An 8,824-nucleotide genomic window follows, 5' to 3' on the forward strand; every position below is an offset into this window, starting at 1 on the left:
TAGGATAATGAATTTTTTTTATAATATAACAATAATTATGCTCATAATATTAATAATAATGATAATAATAATAATTCATAATGATAATACTAATACTTATAGAATGTTACTATACTAATATTCATGAAAACGATAATAACTTATATTAATAATACTAAATGTTAATACTTTGTAATAATAATATTAGTAATAATAATATTAGGAGTAATCTACTTACTTTAGTCATAATAATATTAATATGTGTTACATAATACTTCTAATAATTATAATACCTATAATAATGATAACACAATAATAACCATAATAATAATCATAACAATAACAATAACAATAACAACAATAATAATAATCATAATAATAATCATAATCTAAATAATAATATTAGTAATAAAAATCATTTTAATAATAATATTAATAATTGTAATAATAGTCATTATAACAATAATAATAATAATAAAAATTTTATATTGAAAACTACCTTCAAGAAGCCATAAAAAAATCACTGCCACTCCAGGGACTCGAACCCCCGACCTCTCGAAACCCGACACCAACACCCAACCACTCTTCTGTCTCGTTTTATCTGCTCAGAACCAGACCCAAATTTATTTAACCCCTTTCTATGTGTTTTCCCTTATTCTTCAAGAATTAGTCGACCAGGGATATCGAGACTAACATTAGTAAGTTTACTAAATAGTTTATAAAGATTCAAAACTTATACTGAATAATCAAATCTTGTTTAATTAAATTAAAATAAAAGAAAATAAAAAATAAATAAAACAGAAGCAGACGCTGAAGAACATGTGTGAACATGAAATCGATTTCGACATTAAAGGCTTTTATAGATCAAGATGTCAACATGAAATATGTCTAAAATCCTTCTCAGAAACTTTAGAAACCATTAATTTCAACAGAGGGCTTAAAACAATTTCGAATTTCTTTATAAACACGATTTTTGACTTTTTGAATAAAAACCTTGACTTCCAAAATTCGAACTCGATAGGTTAAATTGATTCTTGAAACTTTACAGTTAGTATAGACACGAGATTTGTAACTAAACTGCATTTATACATTTTTAAGATTGATGCTAAAACGAATTTTTGACAAAAAAAATTGAAGAACGGAGAATGACGAGCTGTATTCTTCCTTTTTATGTTTTTAATTCGATAAGTAGGGACTGTTTGTAGTGTGTTTGATGATGGGATGAATACTTGAATGACTTAATCCAATTATTGAGTAACTCAATTGGTTTATAGCGTGAAGGTCGACAGAATATCAAACAGATACATAAAATAAAAAAAATATAAAACTTAAAAGCAGATAGGGACTGCTAAGAAATTTCGTACCAATTTACTGAAGGTGTATAACAATTTAGGACAGAAACAAAAGTTTAAAAAGATTGATAGGGATACGTAATTGGATTATGTTGAAATCGAATCCTAAAAAAATAATACGGATAGTGAAAGGAAACAGATATGCTGTTTATATCTGTTTTAATTTTTATTGTTTTATATTTACTAAATATTAATCATTAATAGATATGTTAATAATAATTTTAATAATAATAATAATAATAATAATAATAATAATAATAATAATAATAATAATAATAATAATAATAATAATATATAAATATATACATAGAGAAAGATATCGAGAGATATAGATTGATGAAACTGGACCAGATCGAACGAGCTTTTATAGGTGGCCTGAATTTCCCTGCCATGCGATCGCATGGCTGTTGTGAGGGGACTCCATGCGATTGCATGGACCCCTTTTCCAGCTCACAAATGATTTTGTAATTTAGTTTGTCGACGTAATTAAATATTAATATATATATAATATATATTTAAATTATATAATTAATTATATATTATATTAAATTTACGTGCATAGTTGACTTGTAACTTTTGCTCCGATAAGTCGTACGTCGTCACTCGACTTATGTCCCGATTCCGATTTTTCGAACGTCCCTTCGTACGCTGAGAAAACTTGCAATTTACATTTTAGGACACGTACATTTGTCAAAATATAGCCTTAAATTATCCCTAAATTATATCACTAGAATTGTAACTTATACACTTGAGTGTTTTGGTCATTTACTTCGATAAATCATCGTCTCGCTATTTGTTAATATATATATATATATATATATATATATATATATATATATATAATATACATTTTCATTTTGAAATAGTATTTTACTGCAGCAAAGTTTTTTTACTGTAGCAAATAGTGATTTTCGAAAACACTGTAGCTTTTCGGATACTGTAGCAATTCAAAAATACTGTAGCAAATTAGTGTTTTACTGGTTCATCTTAAACGTTTTAGTTAACTTATCTAAATATCAGTTGAATCAATAATCGAATGTTACTATCGTTTACTAAATAACTTGAAATCATATATATATATATATATATATATATATATATATATATATATATATATATATATATATATATATATATATATATATATATATATATATATATATATATATATATATTGTCCGTGAATCTTCGAGAACAGTCAAAGAATAATTGATTACATGAATATAGTTCCAAAACTTTCGTGACTCAACATTACAGACTTTGCTTATCGTGTCGAAAACGTTATAGATTAAGTTTAAATTTGGTCAGAAATTTCCGGGTCATCACAGTACCTACCCGTTAAAGAAATTTCGTCTCGAAATTTGAGTGAGGTCGTCATGGCTAATAATAAAAATGTTTTCATGACGTAAATGAGTTGATAAATAGAATTTTATCACCGTTGAATAATATGGACAAAACAATCCGATTACTCGAAGCGTATGAGGGAGGTTATCATATAGAGTGAAATGGAGAATAGAGATTCGTTTTAACTCTTGACGTAGTAACGATTGATTTTCGGAATTTAAGGAATAGAAAATCTTCATAATCTAAATAAGATTTGATTCTTCGGTAATTGCGGAAATTAGGATTTCCTTTGATTAAATGCGTAATCTGCCTCGATTGCTATGTCTGATATTTCGCTATAAATTAACCACTTCTGTTTCATTATATTCACCACTCCTACATCTTCTTCCTTATTTCATACTTTCAAAAGATTGTGAAATGCTTCATCCAGTTCTGATTCTTGATATACTCCTAACTTTCATATCTGTCATTCTTCTTTTTCATATACCACCAGAGGAAGTTATTTTCTTCTACCATTACCTTGGGGTTATAGTGTTTTTCATTCTCCCCTGTCTTTATATTGCTATACGCATTGATATACACGGTTTGTAATTTCGGGTTTGTTATCGGGTTTGTATTCTCCTTTATATTTCGGAGCTTCATGCTTTCGTTTTCTCTTCCCGACTTCAAGTTAAGCGAGTAATGGTCCAGAATTCGTAGGTATAGATCTTGAAATAAACATAGTTAATGTTCTAAGAAAGAAATTGTAATGGCACGATCTTGATTTGTCAAATTACCAGAATATCTGGAAAAGACCGAATCATCAAGAAATATATTTTCTTGATATATTTAGAGAGTATATAGAATGAAAGAGTTATGTAACATGGTTCATGATGAGGGTATGATCTATGAACTTTATCACGTTCCATTAGAAACTCAACATGACTTACTGTAATATAATCACGTTGATCAAGTGTCATTATATTATACTAACTCATGCTTCAATTCCCAACATTACTCCAAAACATACATTTTTCGAATTTTTCAGATTTTAAAAACTAAAATAGTTTCTTTTATGATGTAACACAGATAGCGCGAAGAGATGAATGATTTCAGATAAGAATAGTTATGAAAATATCTTCAGAAATATGGAGGATATTTATAATGGAAGATACGATGATATCTTAGAATATTTAAGATAAGATGATGATGAAGACTATTGTCCGCAAAGGTTTTAGAGTAAGGAGCAAGGTATTTGCTAAGGATTTCAGCAGACACTGAATCATTTGTATTCTTTGAAGGTAGATTTCGTCTTTGTGATTTGTCCACAGCCTCCTTCATGGTCTGCTCAATCCGTTTTTCAGTTTCAAACCTTCTCTTTTCTCAGCTTTACCACCATACTATTCTTTATCATCAAACTTTTGACTGTTAAGGTCATTTACAGTTTTTGCTGCTTCATCAGCATTTTTCTAAAATTCGGAGAACTAGTTTCGTAGTTTGGGGTGTTTTTCAAAAACTTCACATTCGAAGTATGTAAGTCTAGAAGATAGACATTATATGTATATATATAACTGTTGGCGTAGAATTGCTGCAAAATTCGAAATACTGATTGCTAATTTTCGGTAGTTGGTATGGCAATTATTGTTACAAGATGTAGGTGAGTACATGATGGAGTTTCAATGAGTATAATGATTTTTCGGAAGGTCATAGATCCATGAAGTTGTTGGTAAATTTACTGCTAATGTGGTGGAACATGAAAGGTTTCCCAGTAACAAGAACGTATATGTCAAGGTTATAATAAGGTTAATCTGAAAAGTCGAAGTTGACTGGTTGAAAGTGTGGTAAAACTGAATACTTTGAAAAGGAATTGCAATATTATTTTCAGTAATAACAATGCTAAAGGATCTTTCACATTTTTGAAGTCAAAGTATAGCTTTGAAAGATGTAGAGATCTAAGAATGATATCACTTGTTAAATCTTGACTTGGATTCTGATCCGTCAATATCAGAATATGTAATTGAATTTGTATGGAAACGATTGTATATCGATGTGAGCATAGTTAATATTTTTTTTTTTTTGAATCAAAGTTGAAGAATGTACAGTATAACATATTAATTGTGAACTTATATATTTTCCGGGATTTACCTACCCGTTAAAGATTTCACAAGTAATATTTTGTACAAAAGAATTTTCATTACAGTCTTTATGAAAATATATGTATGTATATTTCTTCAGATGTAATACGGATTTAATGAGTTAATATCATATTAAGCTCATTTGATTTTCGGCTTGACTTAGAAATGATTAATCACTAAAACATTAAAGATTACATAATCTTTGCGGAGTTTTTCACTAATGAAATTAACACTTCATTATTTATTCTTATTGATATTCCTCGGTGAAGGATGTTGGTGCTCGTGGAATTTTTGTGAACCTTACAAGGCACAGATGATGTTTTCTGGAAAGATTCGAGTATATCGAAATTGAAAATGTAAAATCAATTATGTAATTGATTAATACACTTGGTTTATTATGAAATGGAATTCATTGGGTTGAAACAGAGATTGTAGTTAACAATGGTTAAGTTGTTAAGGAAGGATGTACATCATTGCATAATAGTAATATGAACTAACCGAGTAGTACCTACCAGTTAAGATTCACATGTAATAGCTTAGTACGAAAAGAATTATTTTGATTTCAAAATTCATATATATTAAATATATATAAAATTTCTTCAGGAGAAATGAGTTAATACTTCATCAGTTATTGTTGCTGTTATTTCTTGGTAACTACGGTGCGTATGACGTTGATGCTCGTGGAACAGATTGTGAAGTTGAGGTTTGCGATGCGGATGTTGTTGGTGGTGGTAATGGTACTGTTTGTGTTGTTGTCGGTGGTACTGTTGATGCCGGTGATGCTGCTGGTGCTTGTAACCTTTACACCATATTCTCCAAAGCCACTACCCGAGCGCGAAGCTCGTTGACTTCTTCTACTACACCGGGATGATTGGCGGTTCAGACGAGCGGATGAATAAGATCCAGAATTTGAGATAGTATATTATCGTGACGAGATACTCTGGAAATAAGAGAGAAAATGGTGTCTCGAACAGGTTCGCAGGTAAGTGCTTCAGGTTCTTCGCCAAGAGGGCAATGTGGTGGATGGAAGGGATCGCCTTCTTCTTGTCTCCAATAATTAAGTAGGCGATGAACCCATCCCCAATTCATCCAAAATAGGTGATGGCTGATTGGTTGATCCATTCCTGTTACACTGTCTTCAGAATTCAGGTGAATATCCATATCGGAATAGCTGTCGGAGTTTAAGGAATTTGAACTAGATACGGGATCCATCTTGTATAATTAGGGAGATGATTTTTGATATGAATTAGATTATAGAATTTAGTTTGGTATTCTTCAATACATAATTTACATATGTATATATAATACCAAATTCCATAAATTACGGAGAAATGTTCGGAAGATGTCAGGAAAAGTTTATAGTAACAGATATGCTAAGATATGAATTTTGTCTATACACTATCTATGCAATCAATGCAATAAGACGCGTTTAGACTTAAGATGATAGACAGGTAATTTCTGACAAGAAATGATAAGCAAAACTTTTGACATGCAGACACAGTCGAAGTCCAGACTTACTAATGTATCCTAACAACTATCAGTTAGACACACTCATGCAAGACCTGGTTCACTAGGACCAACGCTCTGATACCAACTGTGACGATCGCTCCAAATCCATATGGACGAACACGTCATTCATCGATTTCATTGCGAGGTATTTGACCTCTATATGATACGTTTTGTAAACATTGCATTCTTTTGAAAAGGCACACCATAAATGAATATTTAAATCAAAAGTTTTCGACATCTGATGATTTCTACATATAGACAGTCACCGTAAATAATAGTTTACAATAGTACTTCCATTGACAATGCAGTCAAAATATACATGATGATGATTTGGTGAATGCAACATTTTCTTGATAAATATGCCATGTAAGACTCCATGCACATAGCTTGTCTAACATATAAGCAAACATCAGAAGACTTCTAGGGAACCTGAGAATAAACATGCTAACAAGTGTCAACACAAAGGTTGGTGAGTTCATAGTTTTAGTGTTTCGCATAATCTGTATATAAAGGTGGATCACAAGATTTCAGTTGTTTCATCCAGAAACGTTTATCAAAATATTCTACAAAATTGAGCACCCTGGTAAATAAACTTAACGTATATATAATTTATACCCTTTGTATAATCATCTTAATAATACACGTAAACCAACGTGTACGCTTCTCAAATAGCATACGTCCGTTAAAAGGCTAGTGCTCTAGCTCAGACGGGGATATCAAGCCCTATGGATCCATATATAACTACTCGCGCCCACCAGTTCTTATAACCGGCAGTTACTAGTTACCAAAGCTAAGGGATTTTCGGTTCAAACTCGGTGTAGAATTTAGTATGTACTTGTATCCATTGCGTTTAAAATAAAGTGCATGTATTCTTAGCCCAAAAATATATATTGCAAAAGCAATTAAAAAGGGAGTAAATGAAACTCACCTTAGCAGCATATAAAGTCGTTCACCAAAATGTGATCGAAACTCGGATTACCAAATAATCGTAGATCTCAACCTAGAGAACATATGTTGGTCAATAAATGTCTATCAAGCTAGGTCAGGTCATAGTGTATCACAATCCTAATGCTCGAGATCGACATACAAAAGTTATCCAAAGTCGTTTAAAAAAGTCAATTTTGACATTAGTTCAATAAAACGAGACATACCTTATATAAGGAGTCATTTACTCGGTTGGTAATATTCAAAAATTCATTTTATCAATCTCGTAAACAAGTTGTTTAAATCTTAATTGCAGATTCAAAAGCAATTTTAATTAACGTCAATCATAATTCAGTTGATCATATCTCTTAATCCGTTCATCGAAACTATTCGATATCTAAATGAAAAGTCATTGTTCATCGAAACTATTCGATATCTAAATGAAAAGTCATTGATTTTTTGACAGCTTTACAAAAACATGCATATCATATACCTTTTACCAGTAACATATGTATTTAATTCGTGATTCATCATAAACTGTTTAACGACGAAATTTAGCATACACGCATGTATAAATATATATACTCGAGCACTAGACATGGATACACAATTAATATATAAAAGATAAAATATGAGTGCTTACGTATCAATATTGACATTCAATATTGTAAGAAAGTACGTAAATGTAACGGAGATGATAAACACTAGATTTGATTCACAAATATACCCCCGAACATTACCCATAATCTCCTTGGCAATAACCCATAATTTCCTTAGCTTTAACCCGTTTGAAAATCCATTTTAAAAGTGACACGCTCATAACCTCGTCGTAGTAGTTTATGTATAATACTAATTAATAATACTAATAATAATAAGATAAATAATAATATTAATTTTAATAATAATAATAATAATAATAATAATAATAATAATAATAATAATAATAATAATAATAATAATATAAATATATACATAGAGAAAGATATCGAGAGATATAGATTGATGAAACTGGACCAGATCGAACGAGCTTTTATAGGTGGCCTGAATTTCCCTGCCATGCGATCGCATGGCTGTTGTGAGGGGACTCCATGCGATCGCATGGACCCCTTTTCCAGCTCACAAATGATTTTGTAATTTAGTTTGTCGACGTAATTAAATATTAATATATATTTAATTTATATTTAATTTATATAATTAATTATATATTATATTAAATTTACGTGCATAGTTGACTTGTAACTTTTGCTCCGATAAGTCGTACGTCGTCACTCGACTTATGTCCCGGTTCCGGTTTTTCGAACGTCCCTTCGTACGCTGAGAAAACTTGTAATTTACATTTTGGGGCACGTACCTTTGTCAAAATATAGCCTTAAATTATCCCTAAATTATATCACTAGAATTGTAACTTATACACTTGAGTGTTTTGGTCATTTACTTCGATAAATCATCGTCTCGCTATTTGTTAATATATATATATATATATATATATATATATATATATATATATATATATATATATATATATATATATATATATATATATATATATATAATATATACATTTTCATTTTGAAATAGTATTTTACTGTAGCAAAGTTACTG

The sequence above is a fragment of the Rutidosis leptorrhynchoides genome, chromosome 5 (assembly GCF_046630445.1).
Source record: "Rutidosis leptorrhynchoides isolate AG116_Rl617_1_P2 chromosome 5, CSIRO_AGI_Rlap_v1, whole genome shotgun sequence".
In the NCBI taxonomy this organism is placed as follows: domain Eukaryota; kingdom Viridiplantae; phylum Streptophyta; class Magnoliopsida; order Asterales; family Asteraceae; genus Rutidosis; species Rutidosis leptorrhynchoides.